Source organism: Adiantum capillus-veneris, chromosome 19 (assembly GCF_014529385.1).
Source record: "Adiantum capillus-veneris isolate H3 chromosome 19, ASM1452938v2, whole genome shotgun sequence".
Taxonomy (NCBI): domain Eukaryota; kingdom Viridiplantae; phylum Streptophyta; class Polypodiopsida; order Polypodiales; family Pteridaceae; genus Adiantum; species Adiantum capillus-veneris.
Genome location: NC_140949.1, coordinates 5,912,715 through 5,933,693, shown reverse-complemented (window position 1 = coordinate 5,933,693; position 20,979 = coordinate 5,912,715).

The following is a 20,979-nucleotide window of genomic DNA, read 5'->3' as shown; positions in this document are numbered from 1 at the left end:
ATTGTCACTACTTTGACCTATTGACTAATGTTTAATATCCAATTGTTAATATTACTACCATTTATGGTAATTTTGTTATTTCCAACTACTTGCAATGTGTATTTTTTAACTTGTTAACTTCAATTTGGTCTTCTTGGGTACTATTTTGGTACTATACATGTTAGTCACTGCAACATGTAACTATTTGGTACTATACGGTAGCAATATACAATACCAATTTTGGTACTGTGGACATTAGCCATCAAGAGAGGATGCACTAAAATATCATGCAGGTGGGTTACGGTTGGTGTAGTACTAGTTTTGGTATTAGGTATTATTCATCTTTGGTACTGCAACATTTGGTTCAGTAACTATTTGGGATTGTACAGTACCAATTTTTTGGTACTATGCAGTGCCATGTTTGAAACTATATATTAGGCAATGAAAAGAACATGGTTGGTTTTCTGGTAATTATTCTAAGTTATTGGGATAGGGTGATTAACCCAAGTTATTCTTTGGTACCTGCTATCAGAACACAAGAGCAGAAAGAGAGGAAACTCAAGAGAGAAACAAAAAGACATTAGGCTATCAAAACAAGTACATGGTTGAATTTTTGGTAATTAACCCAAGTACTGTCAGAGATCGTAATAGAAATCTATTGGTACTTTTTGCCTCTGTGTTTGGTATTGTTTGTTACATGATTAGCGCATCTTGATCACTCTCATCATCGTATGGCATGCTATTGTATATGTTTTCATAAATTTCAGTAGATAACCAGAATCTATTTTGGCATCTAGGGATAGGCTCCATGGGAAACCGTAATGCTCTTACAAGGTGTGAGTAGATCATAACTAGAGGTGTATGATCTAGAAGACTGTATGTACCAAAACTGCCTTCAACTTGGCCATAGTACAAGCCTTTAACTACTTTCCCCCCTCTAGCAATTTTGTTGTGCCATGCATCCATTTGTGCCTTCATTGTTTGGTACATATTTTTGGTGCATTTGATCAGATTGAAAACATGTCCTTTCTCTGCTGCCTTTATTGCAAAGTTATCACCAATTGACAACATTAATTCACACAAACACACAAATAGTCAGGGTTCTCTTCATACATGGGGAGGTTAGAGACATTATGCATTGGCAAATTGAAATCAGAATTGGTATTTTCTTCGGCATCATCATCTTTAGCACTGCAAGGATCATCTGATTCTAGTAATGGTTGGACTATCAGATATTTACACTCTTCTACATGTTGGCTGTTCTTGCATCTTCTCCATTGCCCACGGATACATGAATCACAAAAACATGAGAGTGTCCGATATTGTAGAGCGCATGGATTATCTTGTGAATATCCATCGATGCAATGAAATGATTGTGAGCTTGTAATACACTGACAATCTCATTGGACATTGTGTCACACATCATCCTTGGAAACTAGCCGAAAAACTCTTTGTGTACTAGATCTATGCTAAAATGTTTCATTTAGATAGTTGACTACATTAGTTGCAGACTTCATAGACCAACCATCTGGTTTCAACTCCTCATGAGTGAGGGTTCTCTTTATGACTACCCCTACTCCATTGTGATCGCCTTTTTCATGTACTGATGCTGAAAAGTTATGCATCTGTAGACCTGTCAATCGATAATACCTAGCCACAAAGTAGAAAGGTCTTCATGCTTTAAACTGAGATGTTGCACCATATGACCACACCCAATGACTTCATAAAGAATGGCCTTTCTGTTTCAACCACTTATCATGAAGAAGAAAACAATGTTGTACAAATAGAGTGTCATGCAACATATCATCAGATATGTAAAAATGGAGTGTCTTTTCAACACTACCTCCTGAGTTTCTCACATAAGTAATGTGAACAAGCATCGTAACTAGATTAGACCACCGGTGCATGGACTTATCTCATTTTGTATTTCAAATCGATAATTCTCGGTAAAGTCAATGACCGAAACAACAACATCCGATGGAAACTTGAGTAAGCACTCTTTAAATTGTTGTGCCTGCCACCGAAAATGTAGTTATGCTTGATGAAGCTCTTACGATGAGATGAAAATAGGTCAATAAAAGTAACAGCTTCTTATTCATTGCACTATCAAGTCCTTTCTTTTCTTCTTAGACCCACCTGCATCAACTTGCCCAGTTGAAACATCTCTGAAGATCTTCACAGTGATCTCCCTACTATCCACTGAAATCTCATCAAGACACAATGTCAACATGTTTATGCCACATCTAGAGCAATCCCCGAACAAACATTTTTTTGCATAGTATTCTGCATCATGATCCTTTGAACATAAAAGTGATTCCCACATATCAGTGATGCTATGACACAATGATTGGTCTGCAGTACACTTACCTGAATCATCACTGTAAAAATGGAATGTGTGCAGGCATGATCCTTTCCATGATGCCCAGAGTTGGTTGTTGCATCTAATATAATGCCTTTTTAAAATATATCATCTGGACATGATATACACAGCAACACGTATATCGCTCCTTCAATTTTTGGCCAAAGTAAGGCTTTAAAGCGTCAAAACATCTAAGAGAAATTTCCACTTCTAGATGGGCCCTCTTGAATCTTTGGTACAACTCAACCTGTGACATTAAAATAAAACAGCTTATGAGAGTAAAGTATTAGCCATTTTGTACAGTACCATTTGGTACAGTACAATACCATTTGGTACAATACAATAGAAAATGTGGGGCTGTAAAATATTAGCCATTTTGTACAGTACCATTTGTTATGGTACAACACCATTTGGTCCTGTGTGGTACCAATTTTGGTACATTTGGTAGAGTACAGTAGCAATTGGATTTTGTACAATACCAGATTTGGTATAATAAGACATTAGCTATTTGGTATTTTACCATTTGGTGCAGTAGAGTACCAATTTGGTACTGTTCAGTACCAAGTTTGAAACTAGTTTGGAAATGTCTAATAGAGTATCTTAAATGGTGGTACAGGGTGGATGCCATAGAGTACCAATTTTTTTACTGTTGTAAGACTTTATCAATGAAAGATATTTTTGTTTTGTACTAGGAAATGTACTATAGAGTATCTTGAGTAATGCTATAGGGTAGACGGGGATATTATGTAGTACATAACATGGAATTATAGGGTACTCTTTAGTACATTTTAGGGTGCTCTATATAGCATGCTACTATATGGTAGATAAATGTACTTTGGTCTACATCACAAGGTTCTATAGAGTACTCCAATCATATGGAATGTACTATGGTGTACCTTATATGGTAGTATAGGGTAGATGAAGGACCTACAAACATTATTATAGGGTACTCCAATCACATGAAAAGTGCTATTGAGTACCTAGCATGGAAACATAGGGCATTATAAGGGATAACAATGGAGTACCTTCATATTAATATAGCTACTATTATTTCTTAGGTTGTTATGTATACCAAATGATGACATACCTTCAACAAGTTACTAGAGGTATTGTATGAGGTTAAACAAATGGAATACCTTCAAGTACTATAAGTAGAGTACATTACACCTGAGAAAATAGAGAGGCACAAAAGACATTAGCAACGGTTTAAATCTATCTGAGAGTCATCAAGAAGATGCACTGGATGTTTGACAACACTTTTTCTTCCAATCCTCTTTCAACATATGTCCTTTTTGTTGGGCGAAACTTGAGTCTCTAAGCTCCAAAAGACATAAACTGGATCTCGTACTTCACCCGTGACAATGTTACCTTGAGGCAATTGTCTTTGACAAGCACTCAATGGAAAAACTTCCTCATCATCTTTAATCTCAAGATGATAACTGGCTGCAACAATGTTTCTCTGATGAACACCCAAAATACCTGCTATTCTTGTATGGTTCATTTGTGTTGTGCTCATTACCATCATCAAAGAAGATCTCTTCAAGAAGAGCTCATGTGTTCAACGGGGTACCTTGAGCTAGCTGAGGGTGTTACGGATGTAGATAGAAGAGTGCTTTCAACATTAGTTGTTGATGTTTGCATATCCTTAAAAGTAGGATGAAACAAGAGTTGTTGGAATAACTTTGTCTGGATACTTCTTGTAAGCCCTAGTGCGCCAAAACTTTGCCATAGTTGAACAAATACGCTTTCTTGATTTGACTTCATCCATTAAAGATGGATCTTGCAACCTTTTGCTTTCTTTTTATTTCCTTCTTTGTTCTCGTTTCTTAACAGCCCAATACTCACGCATAGAAGCGGTGTCAATGTTGTGAACACTTGCATTCCTCTCTATAGTCCACTCCCTGTTTAGGTAGCCTTGCCCAGTAGTCCAATCCCTGTTTGGACAGCCTTGCTCATTCACCATGCCAAGAGAAGTAGTTGTGAATTCCATGCCTTGAGGATTATCCATGTTTACGCAGCCTTGCATATTCTCCATGCTAGGAAAACCAGTTGTATTCTCTGGTCAATCTATGAATTCCATGCTGGAAAGAGTGTGGGTAGTGTAGAGAGGTAAAGAGCTACAACTACAGAATTGCCATTTCGTGAACACAGAGGAAGAAAGACAAGAAGAATGAAAGGGATATATATATATATATATATATATATATATATATATATATATATATATAGAGAGAGAGAGAGAGAGAGAGAGAGAGAGAGAGAGAGCGAGAGAGAGAGAGAGAGCACGACTCATCTATAATCATTACATAGAACTATGTTGTTACAAACCAACATTTTTTTTTGACATAAAAGAATTCCCCAAAAAAAGATAAAAATGAATTTCCCAATAGAGTGGATAAAAAAGACTTCCCCAAAAAAGGTTAATTTTCTACCAAAAAAAAGTATTGTCCTTGACATTGCATATTATTAAACCATGCTTTCAGCCATATACCATTGTTGGCATATGGGGAGAGGTACAAGTGACGCAACTAGCAAACTTTCACCAAAGTATAGCTAACATATCCAAAATGTGGTCGTGTGGGGTTAATAATGAACTTGCAATGACAATTATAGAAGGGATTAGTATACAACTGAAACAAATGTGAGACAACTGAGTGGAAAGAAAATTTCTTAAATAGCAGAGATCAACTAGTGCCACTAACCAAAAAGTACAAGAGCGAAGTGCGAGTTCTTGCAAGTGGCCAAAATAAAAAATGTAAGTATTGATATCTTGTTGGACTCATTACATGAAGCAGACAACTCGATAGAAAATATGTTGACTACTTACCGAGGTCAACTATGATTAGCGTGATTTTGCTTAGATTGGTCAAGAAGACGATGTAGCCCTTTTGTGTGTTAGTATGTTCAATCGAATAAGCATATTTTGGCATCAATGGTATGCTTGTAATGAACATTTAAAAGGAAACAATGCTCATTATGGTTTGTGTAGCTCTTTGTGTATGAAACAAAGAGGAAAAATGAGAAAAAAATTAAAATGTGGAAATAATGAGCAAAAATCATGTGGGTCGAAGCTGGTTAGACAAATAGTGATATCCGACCTAAAAGTGTGTTGAATGTAATGATGTCGAGCAGATTTACTTTAAGAAGAAGGAGACAAAAATATAAGAGTGAGTAATGGAGCAAGAAAAATTTTCATAAAGTTGCAAGTACATCAAATTTTAATCCCTACAAATAAATTTGTGACTTGGTATAACCTGAACGAATCACAAAAAATGAGGTGGTATCATGATACCTAGTGCAGAAAGCAGTTACAGTTGAAACTTTTAGTGGGGGTAGTTGTAGATATGAGCAAATTTTATATTATTTTTATTTTTTTATTTACTAGCTTGTGCTAAAAAGCATTTAGTATAATGCGGACAAAATTGCGAGAAATATTTTGTTGCGTACATATGAAAAGAAATCATACAAACCATGCCACACTACATGTGCTACGAGAAGTGCTGACAATTTAAAGCGAACCAAAAGACTAGTGATGAATCCCAGCATACGGGAGCCGATAAAGATGTTGCGATATCCATAAAAATTTGGGCTACATTAGAGATCTACGAAAGGAGGGCAGAAAGGAGCCTTGATAGGCTTAGTAAAAGATAAAATTAAAAGAGAAAAAAACATGTCTATGGTGTAGGGTCGGGGAAAGTAGTGCTAGGGGGGTCGAGGCGAGGGTTCGTGGTGTCAATGGAGGGTGGTCGTCCGAGGAGGTGTTCAGTGAGGCTCATTAAAATAGAGTTTAAGGCGTGGACGGAGGCTTGCACGTCCAAAAATCCAAGGCAAAGTCTACAAAAATGGTTTTCCAGGCAATCATAGTCACGACAGAGTTGTGTGAGCTCATCCTGCAAGGACGGGATAGTGTCATGGATGATTGTTGCTTCCTTGGGCGAAAATAAAGAGAATTCGGGAATTGAATCATTGGAAAGATGGTCGATGATGCCGGTAAAACTTGCCGATAAGTGACCAATGTAATACACGTCAAAGCCCGAGGATGCCCGAGAGCGGAAGTCTTTTGAGAAAGTATTGCAGCGGTCACTGCCGAGCTCCGTCAAAATGGTCGCCGCTGAAGAGCGTCATCAAATGCCACTCATGATAAGGACAATCCACTCCTTTCTCAGTCGCTTCCCAGTTGACCTGAGAGTGGTACTCACAAAAGCTTTCTGCTCATATGGGCACGAGCAAGAGGATGAGCCAGGTGAATACAACTTGAAGACCACAGGTGGGCTCAATGCGAGAGAGACAGGATAGAGGTACTGGTTGCTGATGATTTGCGTAATTTAAAAAATTAGGAGACTATATTTGAAAGGGGGATGAGGACCAACTAAACATAACGGGGTGTCATGAGCGCAGGTTAATGATAGCCGATTAGGATGCGAGTGGGTATGCTCGCGCATGCAGAGAGCTGCCCATAGGGTGGGTGAGGGAGTTGGGTGGATTGTGACCATCACAGCTTGATGTGAGTGGCGTCACGAGTGAGTAATGTGAGGGGCAGTTGTCACGCCATGTATGCAGAACCGCCATGCACTGGAGTGGCACCAGGATTGGTTGGACGACAAAGGTTGCAGAGGGCAACCTGTGGCGGCTGTGGAGAGAAGAGAGAGAGAAAGAGTTGAAACGTGCATGAGAATAAGCTAGTGAGATAGAGAGAGAGTTTAGTGGGTGAGTTGGGTGGCCACCGTTTGGGTTCAAGATGTGCATGCACAGGTGATGGGTAGCCCACTACTCGTAGTAAGTGATTGGCGCCTCTAGTTGATTGCGACGCCACTGGTGGAGGGAGGGTTGGGCGACGTCAATGCACGTAAAAGTGGTTGAGGGACGAGAGGATGAGATCAGATGGCAGCGGGTCTATTGCTTTCTTTACAGTGGTTGTATGTAGGCCATAAATCCCTATGGATATGGAAGTAGGCGGGTAGGGGAAACAACCAGTGGAGGATGAGTGGTTGAGAGAGATGTCGGGGTAGGTATTGTGTAGATAGAGAGAGGGAGGCGGTGTGCATGTGTGAACGGTTGATGCATGGGAAGAGAGGCTCAAGGTAGAGGTGGCCGCCAAGTGTGTGTGTGTGTGTGTGAGTGAGAGAGAGAGAGAGAGAGAGAGAGAGAGAGGGAGAGAGAGAAACTATTTGGCTAGTTGAGGTTGGTTGACCCTATGCATAACAAAAAAAATAAAATAAAAATAAAAAGGGCAAAAGTGATTGTTTGTGTGTGTGTGTGTGAGAGAGAGAGAGAGAGAGAGAGAGAGAGAGAGAGAGGGTAGGTTGGCCATGCATGCGGTCTTGTACTTGCATGGTGGCATACATGTAGTCTTCGATCACCTGGCACGTGTCCCAACATGCATGTTTGCGTCAGAAGTGTTGAAGTGTGTCGTTACCGTTCAGACGGCTCTACTAGCGATATTCTTGCAACTTAACACAAGAGAGTGGAAAATAAAACAAAGAGTTGGCTTAAGTGTACAATGTGGGTGCTTTCCCACCAGGTGGAAATTGCGTAGTTGTTCTCCTCCTACAATGGTCTTGATTATTTTCATTCCTTCTTGAGCAAGTGGTCTAAAGTTTGAGATTTGTTGAGCATGTCTCCAAGGTCTCTTGGGATTGTCCCTACTATGAAAAAATCTCTACTTCTTCATAAGCCGTGTCCTATACCTTGAATTCCCTTATATATATACTACGAGTCTAACATATAAGGCACATCTCCTATTTCCTACAGTGTATGTCATTAGTTGATACATAATAAGACCTCTACAAGAATTTGATAAAGATATAAGGGCCATTATCTAGCAAGGTGCTATGCATTAGCAAGAAGCATAATCATGTGTGTAATAATTACGAAAAGAAAGTTAAAGTTTCATGAATAAAAATAGTTTAGTTTTTTTCCTATTACGCATGAATTCTAATCGGTTTGTTGAATTAGAGTCACGACCATTAGACTCCTCACTGCACGAGTATTATAATCAATTACATCCACTAAGTAATTCTCTATACGGACATATTTCACCTACTAATCCTATGCCTAGTATGCTCCTGTGACAAGACATATAACTAAGGCTTGATTAGTAAATATGATGGATAATTAGATGAAAATATTAAGCAACTGCTCAAACAAGATTATGCGAATTTAGATCATAATTTCCACTTATTTTTGTATATACTCTTCTTCATCACGCATGCGTTGAGAGGAGCTTTCAATGCTCTGATACCACTGCTACAAATGGAGGCACGGTGGCCCTGCAAAATACCCAAAATAGCACACAACAAGCCATAAACGAACAAATCTACATACCTGGCAACTTGCATGGCACATAATCGACATTGCACGTGAACCAAGAGAGACAGATAGCGGGAGAGAGTGATGATGCACACCTCCTAGAGCGCAATGCTACGTCGGCACAGCAAGAGAGGAGGGAGGAGAAGAGAGAAGAGAGACATAGACATTGGGTGCAATCTCCCCCCATGCAAGAGTGAGCATTTCCCTCTTGCACGTATTGATTTATAGATTCTTCAATGCTAAAAAATTAATACACATTGCCATAAATGGCCTTAGCTCATAAAGAGCATTTAAATAATGAAATGTCCATAAAGATGATATCCTTTTGCATAGCCGTTAGCCTTTTCCATCTATCTCCTACACTAGATAATAAAATATCAATTTCGTTTACAGGTTCCCCTAGAGGCTATCAAATAGGATTCGGGCTTGGTTGTGGGCAACATAGGTAGGATCTTGACACGTGTCCTTTATGCCCTTTATGAAAGAGATGACTTTCCTAGATTTTGCATGTGTTCTCTTCATCTACCTACATGTAGGGCTCTCTCAATACAAGTGAGGGGTGCAACTTGGCCCACTTGGGGTCCTTGGTAACCTTAGTGTCAACATTGATGAATGGTCTAAAACATCTATAGTTGGCATTAGTCTTTCCATTAATCCTAGGCTCAATGGACTTTAACATTTATCCTTTAGAGGCTTAATGAAGATTACCCTAAGGTCATTTCAAGCTTCATTGGGTTCACATTTCTCTTTGGTAGACTATCTCTCCTCTTGGTCCCTTGCTAAGATAAAACTATCTCTCCCTTTGGTCCCTGTTGAGATAAGTCCAATAGTACATATTAATATTTTTACTATTGCTCCCTTTTTCCTCCCATTTTAAATGGCCAATTTTATAGGAAAAAATCATTTGGGAAAGTTAGATATTAGACTTTATGGCATTACCTTGCCCTTGAAATCATAGTCGTCCGCGATTATTATGAGGTAGGAAAGACAAAGCATAGTCATTAGTGCATGGTTCCTAGTGGATAGAGGATCCCTTTTTACCCAGTGACATCTTTCCAAAATGGATGACTAGTCCATTTGGTCCTTGGGAGACTTAGCTTATGCAAGCATGTCTACTCTATAGTCCGTATCAATACTCCGAAGTAGATTGACAAGTTCTACTTGGTGCTTGGGAGACGTATTTCCCACAAACATGATCATAATCATGCATACCTTAAAATTTGTGCACAATAAGAGAAAGAGAGTCATACAAGAAAAAAACTTTCTACCTTATATACATTTCCATGGCTTACTCAATTGAGTCTTTGTAAGCCTTGACAAGGTGCATACTAGCCTTAAGTTGGATTCCTTGCATCCACTAGAATCGTCAAAAGGATAATTTTTGACAACAATTGAGGACCGGATTTATGTGGAGCCGGTCCCCCCTCCAATAGGCATTTGTATTATGATTTCTCCCATAAAGAGAGACTTGTTACAATACAGTCTTTGTGTTCCTTGTGACCTAGGTGATGCCATGAAGATGGAAGGCTTCATGCACCACAAACATAACATAAACTTGAAGAAAGCTTTAACTATCCCAAGCCTCAGTCCCAAGACCTCAAACACCTTCGAAGGTGGAGAGAGCTAGCAGGGAATGAGGGTAGGGAAGAGGAAGAAGAAACATTTCGTAGGAGAAAGAATTAGTTCCTCACTTATCATACTCTTGTTGCTAGCATACATAATAGCATAGTAATGAAGAAGAAGGATATGGCAAGCTTAAGCATTGAAGCATGGCTCTTGGTTGGATTTGCACTCCATAGCCAAGAGTGTTGGTGTAGGCTCTCAACCTCTACTTGCTTGGAGAGGGAGCTCTTGCACTTTGCATATCACACACTGAGAGTGCTTGTGAGTGTGTGTGGGTGAGTATGCCCCCTAGGCACCCCCCTAGCTTGCTTGGGTCGACCCCCCCTTGTAGCTCATGCCTGAAGCTCATTGGACCCCTCCAGGCCTAGCCAATCACAAGCAAGAGCCATTACAAGCAACATGGGTAGCCTTGGGACAAGTGTCCCCCTTTCCCCTTTGAGAGAGAGGACTTGATAAATGCTAAAACAATTAGATAATTCATGTAATTTATCATTGGACCCCTTTGAAGCCTAGCCAATAGGCTTCAAGCAACACATGAAGGTAACATGGGTAGGGGCCTGACATGTGTCCTTGCTGCCTCTTCAAGTTGGGCTTCCCTTGTGTGTGTGAGTGGGTGTTCTCTCTCTAGCCCCTAGGAAAAGGGCTCGCCCCCCCTCTTGTAGGAATGCTTTTGACTTTTAGGTGATCAAGCACCTTACTCACCAAGCATGACAAAGCACTTGAACTAGGGGGTGTTCCCACAAGCATCTCAGGCAAGCTTCTCAAGGCACCTCAAGTACTTTAATCATGCAGCAAGTCAAGCACCTCAAGCATGGAGCCAGTCAAGCACCTCAAGCATCTTAATCAAGCACCTCAAGCATGAAAAACACCTCAAGCATGACAAGCACCTCGAGCTTGGGCCGGGTTCCCACCTCAAGCTCAGCCCTAGCTTACTTAAGGTCAAAGGACTTTTACACACATTTATTGGAGGTCTTCAATGAAGCTAACCCTAAGGTCTTATGCTCCATTGGTTAGCCTTGCTCTTTGATAGACCATCTCCCTTTTGGGGCCCTTTACCATTGGCCCCGTGTTGAGATAGATCTATAAGCACATACCTATATCTTAACACTTGTTCCCGTTTATTCTCCCACATTAAGTGATCAATTTAATATGAGAAAATCATTTGGGTTAGTTAGATATTAGATTTTATGACAAAAGACCTAAGGTTCAACCCATTAAGACTTCCAAAATACTAAGGTTCCAAATTTCAAAGGGTAAGTCCAATGGTCAAACCTTAGGGAGATTGGATGCTTTATAAGTGTACACAAAGTCTTCTTAGATCCCTACATAGGAGGGGGCGAGCTCTTTTAGTAGGGGATGAGAGAGAAACACACACACACACACACACACATACACACACACACACACACACACACACACACTTGCAATCCCTTTACACAAAGGGAATAGGGGACACATGTCAGCTCCCTAGCCCAGTTGCCCCCAAGGTGCACTCAAATCCTTTTGGATGGCCATAGAGGTGGACCAATGAGAATTAGGCTAGAGTACATTTAGTTCAATTTATTTTAAAACACTTGATAAAAGAACCAACAGGAATTAAGATCTCTAGAAGACTATTTATCAGTCTCCCAAGGGGTCCAATGAGCATTCAGCAGCCCAATGGCTTGCGTGCTTCCGATTGGCCAGAAGACAAGGGGTCCAATGAGAGTTTAATTGCATTATTTAATTACCTAAAGCTCTCACAAAGGGGAAAGGGGAAAATCTGTCACAAGGCTATCACTTATGCTTCTTAATTATGATTGGCTAAGCTTTGCAGGGTCCAATGGGGTGTCACCATGAATAAATTGCAAGAGGATTCGACCAACAGAGAGAGGAGGCTGATTTTGTCAAGGCATTATCACACACACACAATCTCATGTGTGATGCAATAAGACTCTCTCTTTCCTTCTCAAGCTTTAATGGAAAGCTCATCATCTACTCCAAGCTTGTGAGAAGGGAGGCCTACACCAACAACTCTTGGCTTTGTAATGCAAATCCAACCAAGAGCCAAGCTTCAATGCATGCTCATCTCCTCTACCATGCTAATTACTAAGCTATGCTAAGCTTTTATGAGTGATTATGTGAGGAGATATACTTCTTTCTCGTAAGAATACTCCTTCTTCCTCTCAATCTACTCTCATACCCCACTGGCTCTCACCATCTTCAAAGGTGTGTGAGGTCTTGGGTCTGAGATCGTGAGGGAATTGATGTTTTGTTTTATAAGTGTGTGCATGGTGCTTGAAGCTTCCATCTTCATTGCACCAGCAGGTTATTGAAGGAACACAAAGTATTATACTGTAAAATGTCTCCTTTGATGGGGGAAACCTATAATACAAAGCCTTTTGGAGGGGGGACATGCTCCATGTAAATCCGGTCCTCGATTATTGTCAATAGCTTAATTTTTATCTCTTTTGAAGTATTGTTCATGCCTAGCTAACTAGGTGTTATGCTTTTTGCTCTCTCCATCCAAGCACTCTTGCTATGCTCATTAGGAATCTATTCTAATGAAATGTTCACTATGTTTATGCTATTTTCTGCTACACACAAGTTACTAGACCATTAAATGTTACAGTTCCTATCAAGAATATGGCACTACATACAAGCACAATTAGAGAAAATAAACCTAAAGAACAAGAGGTGCCATATGTAAAAATAACTGTTCAATTTTCATTTCTAAAGCAAGATTCTTCATCTCCGTAGTGCCTTCGAGTCGACATAGTATGCATTTCGACGCATTTAGATCAGCTTCCACATCTTTTATCTCATCAACGTCACAAGGAACTTGCCGATGTAGTTCATCGAGGTGTTGCTCAAACAAAAGAATATCCTCCTTAATTTTCTTTGTGGCAGTATTTGAACCCTCAAACCTCAGTAAACTCTCTTTCTTTTGTTGGAGACTTGCCCTCAACTCAGATAACTTGTTCAACTTCTGTGTAGAGCTTGTCAAAACTCCGCAAACAATGGCATCCAAATCAGAAATGTAATCTACTACCACTTTTTCAAACTGCAAAACTTTGTCCTCTTCTGGCACCCTATGTGTACTACCTCTTCTTGTTGGACCCTAATAGCCCACCATGAAATGCTCCATTATCCCTCTTCTAATTTTCTACCTTCCTCTCCAATCCTCTAGGTTTAGTACTGCACATGCTCAACACACTCTCCCCAAACCTTATCCATGCAATTTTATGTCTTGCTGGGTCATTTTTAGCAACATGGCACTTCTCAAAAGCATAGCACCTAGCAAACTTAGCCGTAATCTCCCCACATGATGGGGGGCCTTGGTACACCTTATGAAAAAGAAGTGTGCAATCAACAATGAAAGAAAGTTGCAAATGGTGAAGGTAGACCTTTGCATTCTTCTTATACCGATGTTGGAAAACAGTAAGCCACTGATCATCTGGCAGATCATAGTCAGATAAGTCCTTAGCAACCTTTCCTTCTAGACTCAAACCATACTCCTCATGTAATTCTTCTGCAGTATAGGAGAATTTGTTGTGTGTTGGGTACTCATCCATTCTGTTTTTCCCTAAAATATTGCAAGAGGAAAAAATTAGACATGCCACTATAGTACCAAATGTATAAAGTACTTAACATGCAACCATATTCATGCAACCAACATGTAGATAATGTCTTACAATACCTTAATTAACACGCAACCAAACCAAATGGTAGATTGCCAACCTTGTAAATTAACAGTACTTACCCTTCTTCTTTGTTGTGGATCGTTCACTTGTGCAACAAAGGATTTTCCCATGCTCTCTGTCATTCTAATTAATCAATGTTCTACCTCTCTTTGGGGCTGTAGTACCAGTGCTATTGCGACACTCGTTCTTGTTGGTATGAGGCTCATTGCGGCTGCTACTAGAAGTTTTGAATGAACTCCCCTTTATCCTAGACTGCTTCTCTTCAGAAGCTTTGGGTGTGGCTCTAGGTGCACATTTGCGGGCTCGTGTCCTCATGTTTGCAGAGGGCAATGGAGGAAGGAAAGGTCACAAGGGGAGCTATGGCAAAGGTGTTTGTAAACAACCTACAAAGTGCTCTCGCGCGCACGGTGGAGAGAGAGAGAGAGAGAGAGAGAGAGAGAGAGAGAGAGAGAGAGAGAGAGAGAGAGAGAGAGTTCAAATCAATCCCAAATGTGTGACCACGATCACGTACTATACCTTGCTAAACCATGATTGCACTCAGTCTTATAATCTTTGATTTGTACCTTTTAAAATGTGACCTTTAGAAATTCCAAATGCAAGTTCCCTCCTCCAAGAACCTACAACTACCAAAGTGGCAAACAACCAAACAAATGGGTACAATTTTTGTACCACCAAACCCTACTTTTAGCCATATATGTTTTCAAGTACATTTTACCCCCGTGGAATTTTTATTGAGATGATTTGTCTATAAGCTATGCAGCTACTCATGCGAGTTAAGGAGCTCTAGGATAATGAAAAACAATTTGTAAGTACTTTGATATTCTACACAGTGGTGTCAAACACATAGTAATTATTTTTCTCCTTTATGTCTTGTCTAGTCCATTGGTCATGTACACACAGATTCCCCGATTTAGGCAGTGTGTAAATGCTCATCATAGTGTAGATTGCCAATTTAGGAAACACCAGTTGTACGTACAGATCCATTCATTTTGATAGCATACCAACAATATAGATTTACTATTTTCAATCACACCAAATGTAGATCCGCCGATTTAGGTAGCATTAGTGCAGATTTGCCAATTTACGCATCACATCTCATCGGTGTAGATTTTCCGGTTGAGGCAACACCAATCACAAAATCATCATACAGTGGCTGGTCACCACTGTAACTGGAATGATTTTGTTAACCCGGGTATATAATGACAGTGATGTGAATATGGATTTGAAATGGGTATATGCTGAAAGATATTTGTATTTTGGATTTGAAATTGGTATACTATTATTTCATGTCGCGATAGTATTTATGGAATTGAACTTGAGATTGATGAGTCTGACCAATGATATCCTAAATCATCAGGGTATGACATATATTGCTTATTCTAGTGGTATGGGACACTAGATAGGTAGTATGTGGATGACAACACGCATAAACAATGTTGTTTTGTTTCATAAATTTTTCTTTTACTATGTGATATATCTGACAGAGAATACTAATCACTGTTTTTAACAAGTATCATTTACAAATTCATACTTTGCAATTGAGAACAATTGCTTTCTAGCGGAGAGGTATGTAATGGAATTGACATTTTATTATGTAGTGTAGGTGACAAGTGGAAAAGGCTAAGGGTCATGCAAAGGATATCATCTTTATGGACATTTCATTATTTAAATGCGTTTTATGAGCTAAGACCATTTAAGTCCGGCCGGCCAATGTGTATTCATTTTTTAGCATTGAAGAATCTATAAATAAATACGTGTAAGAGGGAAATGCTCACTCTTGCATGGGGGGGATTTTACCCAATGTCTACGTCTTATTTTTCTCCTCTCCTCGGGCTCCTCTCTCGTCGTACCGGCGTAGCACTCCGCTCTAGGAGGTGCGTATACACGTGCTCTCTCGCTCTCTCCCGCTATCTGTCTCTCTTGGTTCGCGTGCAATCTTGATTATGTGCTATGCAATTCGCCAGGTATGTAGATTTGTTCATTTATGGCTTGCTGTGTGCTATTTTTGGTATTTTGTAGAGCCATCACGCCTCCGTTTTTAGCAAAACCAATGAGAATTGAGCATGCCATGAGCTAGCTTAAATCTAATTGAATAGCCTATCTTGAGAGCCAATAAGAATTTAGCTTCATTAAATTAAAGAATTAAGCTCTCTTTTCAAAGAAGGAATAAAGGACACTTGTCACAAGACCAACCCTCTTGCTTGATATGAAAAAATCCATTCATTGGATAGCCCCTGGCATGGACCAATATCCTTCAGGCTAGTGTATTCTTGGGAAAATCAATGAGAATACTCACTCTTGCACCACACACAAGCACACTCACGAGGTGAAAGTCTCCTTCTCATGTGTGGGAGAAGTGGAGAAGCCTACGCCAACATCACTTGGCTATGAAATGCAAATCCAAGCAAGCTCCAAGCTCCAAGCATGCTCATCTTCCCCACTAAGCTATGCTATGCTCTATGAGTGAACTAATGTGAGAAGAACATCTCTTTCTAGTAATTCTTCTTCTCCATCCTCACTCCCCGCCGCTAGCTCTCTCCACCTTTGAAGGTTCTTGAGGTCTTGGGATTGAGGCCAAATCAAATATAACTATTGGTGCATGAAGCTTTCCATCTTCATGTGATCAAATGGGGTTTTGAAGATCATAAAGATTGTATTGTAAACAAGTCTCTCTCAATGGGGGAAGCTATAATACAAAGTCTTTTTGGAGGGGGGACCAGCTCCAAGTAAATCCGGTCATCAATTGTTGTCAGTATTAATTTCTCTCTCTTTCAAGTTATTGTTCATGCCAAGCTATCTAGTTATGTTGTTTCTTGTTGTAGACTCCAACCAAGCACACTCTCTTTCTCATAAGGAATCTCCTTAATGAAATATCTCTCTCTTATCAATGTAATTCCTCTATGGTTGATGTTATTAGCTTAATTCTGTCATATATATAACTCAATATTGTGAGTGTGAAAAAAATAATAATAACCACAAAGATTTACAAATTGAAGCCATGTTCGTACCAAGCCATGGCGTTTCCCAGACATTGCAGATACATTCATGATACATCGGCTGAGAGTGGAGCCACCGCACAATAATCACAGGGATACGAGAACGAAGAAAGGCTGCGTAGGGAGAAACCCTTGACATGAGGAAGAATCCATAAGTTATCGCGGCCCCAATCGCCTAGTTTCACTCTTTTGTTTCCCAATGACGGCAATCACCTCCTTGCTTTCTTGTATAATCTATGTGAAGTAAGCTATTCCCAAGGCATTCTCAAGAACCCGATTGTTTATTGGCCTTCCATACGTGCTTAAAGTAGTGAAATCTAACAATTTGTGTACAAATTAGCAGCACTTGTCTTTTCAACACCATCCCTCCCATGAAGAGATCGTTCTTGAAGAACCCTATCCTTTCCATACTAGGTAGCATACCATTGGGCACTCCTTGAATAACTGAGGGAGGTCCTCACTAGCCGTTCTGCATTGCAAGCATCTATTTGGACCATTACCTTTGCTAGAACCTTCACGCCAATCACCAAGGCTCCCCAAAGTACCTTCTATAAAAAGACCTTCATCCCATATAGCCATTGTGGGCACCAAATGTTCTTCGCTATTGGCCAATGCTTATTGAGCGAAGGATAGAGCTCAAAACACTTTAGTTCATAACCTAGGCAAAGCTATAAGCTTAAAATAAATACTCATGTCTGAAACGCGACACCATAAATTACTACAACTACACATTATCTAAGGGAATGTCACTCGTTTTTTTTTTTTCAAAACTCACTCCACAGAGTGAGTAAATTAATATAATCACCAAGAATACAACTAGTCCACGAGCCATGGCCTTCAAAAGAATTACAAAGGTACCATAGGAGTTCAGTATAATGAAACAAAACACTACCAACTTGATCAACAAGCATCAAGAGATTACTCGTGAGCATCAAGAGATTGCCACAGGTAACCAAGGGACTCCCACCCCAAAAGCCACCCCCCTCAGAATGCATCAAATTAGAGCTGGGCCACAACATATTACAAAGAATAACAGAGATCAATACTAGGATCATGAGGAACAAAAGAAAGAAACAGTGAGAGGCCGAGGAGTAGACACCATCCCCGAACCCACTGCAAATCCAAAGAACCTCCAGGCTTTTCTGGGGAGGCATGCACTGTTGCAAGATCCACCCACTTCACAAGCCAAAGCTACTACCCGTTGCCACCAACCTGACACTAGCTGCCACCCGCTGCCTTGCTGCTGAGCAAACCCAAAAAGATTTTGACCACAGTTTCCTTTCCAAGGGGAGGTGGGAAGGGTGATCTCCCCCACCTATAAAAATTAGGGTGGCGGTTGGACAACCAATGCAGAGGAGGAGCAATTGAGTGCCCCTATCCCTCCGACAAATCCATCTCCACGAAGCTTTCTCACTGCATCCGAATAAAACGTCCCCTATCACAAAAGCCCCTTCGAGCCCTCCTACTATGGGCTCCTCGCAGGCCATACACCCCATGCGCATCTATAGAGTCTGTGCTCGAGCGCAAACCCTAGTTTGTATAATGTCATCTAGTGTGTGTTAAAAAATGAGCGACTAATCCTAGCAAAAAGATAACCTATACCCATGTATGTGATCAAGAGCAATTGTTTAGCAAGAATCAAGTTAGATGCCATCTTGGTGCTTGAAGGGAAAACCGACGGATGTGGCAGGTGGAGGCTTTCGAATAAAAAAGGTTGAGGGGGAAGAGAGAGAGAGAGAGAGAGAGAGAGAGAGAGAGAGTTTTTTTCTGCTGCGCCGGGTCCGCAAAAGACGTAGATAGCGATAGCTCTATCTGCTCTGCTCTGCAGGTGAAGCAGTTCATTGAGCAAACATTCCTCGTACTCGATCGCGATGGAGATGGAGAAGTTGGGTTCACAGACATGTGGGGTTCGCGAGAGCCTCTCTCTCTGTTCCAACTTGCCTCCTCTCGTAACAAGAAGTGTCAGTGTTGCACTAGGAGCATGTGCGTGGGTGTGCATGCGCGCGATTCTAGATTCAAGTCATTGTTTTTTTGTCTTCGTTTGGCCCTGCACGATATGCAGGTGTTTTCGAAAGCACGTAGCAGGGTACACAGAGAGGTGGAACCTAGAAATTGAGGTTCAACTCTGTTGTGGCGGACGATGTAGGGGTGGGCAGTGCAGGGAACTCATAGGCGGTTAGCGATGCGGCGCAACCAAGACTCTGTCATATTGTGGCTGACGATGAAGGGGAGGACGGTTGGCGATTAGAGCGCTAAGTTTAATTTTTGGTGGAGATTTCAGCTAATAAACATGAATAGAACCAGTAAGTATGTAAGGTATGTAACTTTGCGTGCATTTTTTTGAAGCGAATCCAGCAAGATGCCGAATGAGGGAAAAGAAGATAAACAAGTGACAAAATCACGAGGCCTGCCACTTTAAAATAAAAAGGAAGAGGGAAGAGGAATGTGTGTCACAAATGGGAGCAGTGCTCAAAGAAGAAACCTGGTTGATAGATATGCAAGTTGTGAGTACAATAGGCATGTGTTTTATGGGAAGAATGAAGCACCAAAAAAAATCTAGACAGGTTTTTTAAACGGGTATTTTGAGGGGGTGTTGTTTAGTTTGGGGAGAGAGGGAGGGTGGCGAGGGTGGGAGAAGTGTAGGGCCGAGGCTGGGGGGAGGGGGGGGAATTATTTTGGAAGTAGAAGATGTGTGGAAGAATGGTCTGACCAAAAACAAAATCTTGTGCCTGCGATTAAAGACAGGGGAGGATTCTTAAGCCAAATGTGATCAAGTTTTGAGTTATATACAGTTGTAATGTCGTGGATTTGTTGTTGATAACCATGCTTATGGAGTTGCTCTTGTAGTTTTTGGTAGTGTTCATTTGTTGGGTCGCTGTGGGTATTGAAGTCTCCAACAATGAGGCTTGTTCTTGTGCTTTTGGAGGAGTCAGCCAAACTATTGAGAAGGCATATCAATGAAGTTGTGAAAGCTTTTGGCGATTTGTAGACTGAAATTACATGCAATTCATGGTTGTTTGTAAAGGATAGGACGGCCTCTATAATTTCGATGCCAACGGATGCAATTGTCTTTACGGATTGCAATGCAATGTGTGTCTTGTAGTAGATTGACATTCCAAACGTATCACAATGGTGAATGTGGTTGAATTCAGAAGCAAAAAGATTGGAGGCAAGCTTTTGTCTTGTTTCTTGAAAGCATAGAATGTCAGATGTTGTGAAATTGGGATCTGTTTTGATTTGATGAATGTATTTTTGAATGGAAACGATGTTTAGCGATTGAATAATGTAATGTGTTTTGTTGAAAGCAAACGGAGGAGGCCTTAAGTATTCCCATTTTGCATCCTTTTCAAGTCTCTCAAGTTCTGCGAGCACGATGTTGTCGATTTTTATTTGGCTTGGACTTATTGGGTTAAGAATGTAAAGGTTCGTTGGATCTTTAATGCGGGAGAGGGCTGTGTATATCAATCCATGTGTCTTGATAGTCCTCGGATCAAAGGCGACTGCAAGCATTGTTAGGCCTTGCGATCTATGGATTGTTCTTGCATTTGCGGCTTGAATGGGGAGTTGTGTTCTTGTTATGGAATTCAAGGCGTTCTTTCCAACCTGAAATTCTTTAGATGTTTGAAAAATTGGTGTCCACAAGGGGTTGATGTAGCTATCAAAAAAGTGTAAATTTTGTTGTCGTTGTTTTATCCCTGTGGTTGAATCAAAGAAATGAATCCATGCAATATGGGAAGTTCGTATGCTTTGCACGTGCTTAAGAATACCATCTGCACCATTTACAAGACCGTCACCAATGTCAAGATTACCACCGCAGATTTCAACAATCATGCCTACTTTTAGCTCGAGAACTAAAGCCAAACCTGCAGTTGCCTGTGGGTCGTGTGGTATTATGAGACTTTTTGAGCATGTTTTGTGGCGGGTGTCTCTTGCATGTATGACGTATGCTTGTGTATTGAGGTTTTCAAAAACCATATGGTTATGTTGATTTTTCAAGTTATTGGTAAAAAACAAATGCGGCGTTGTGAAT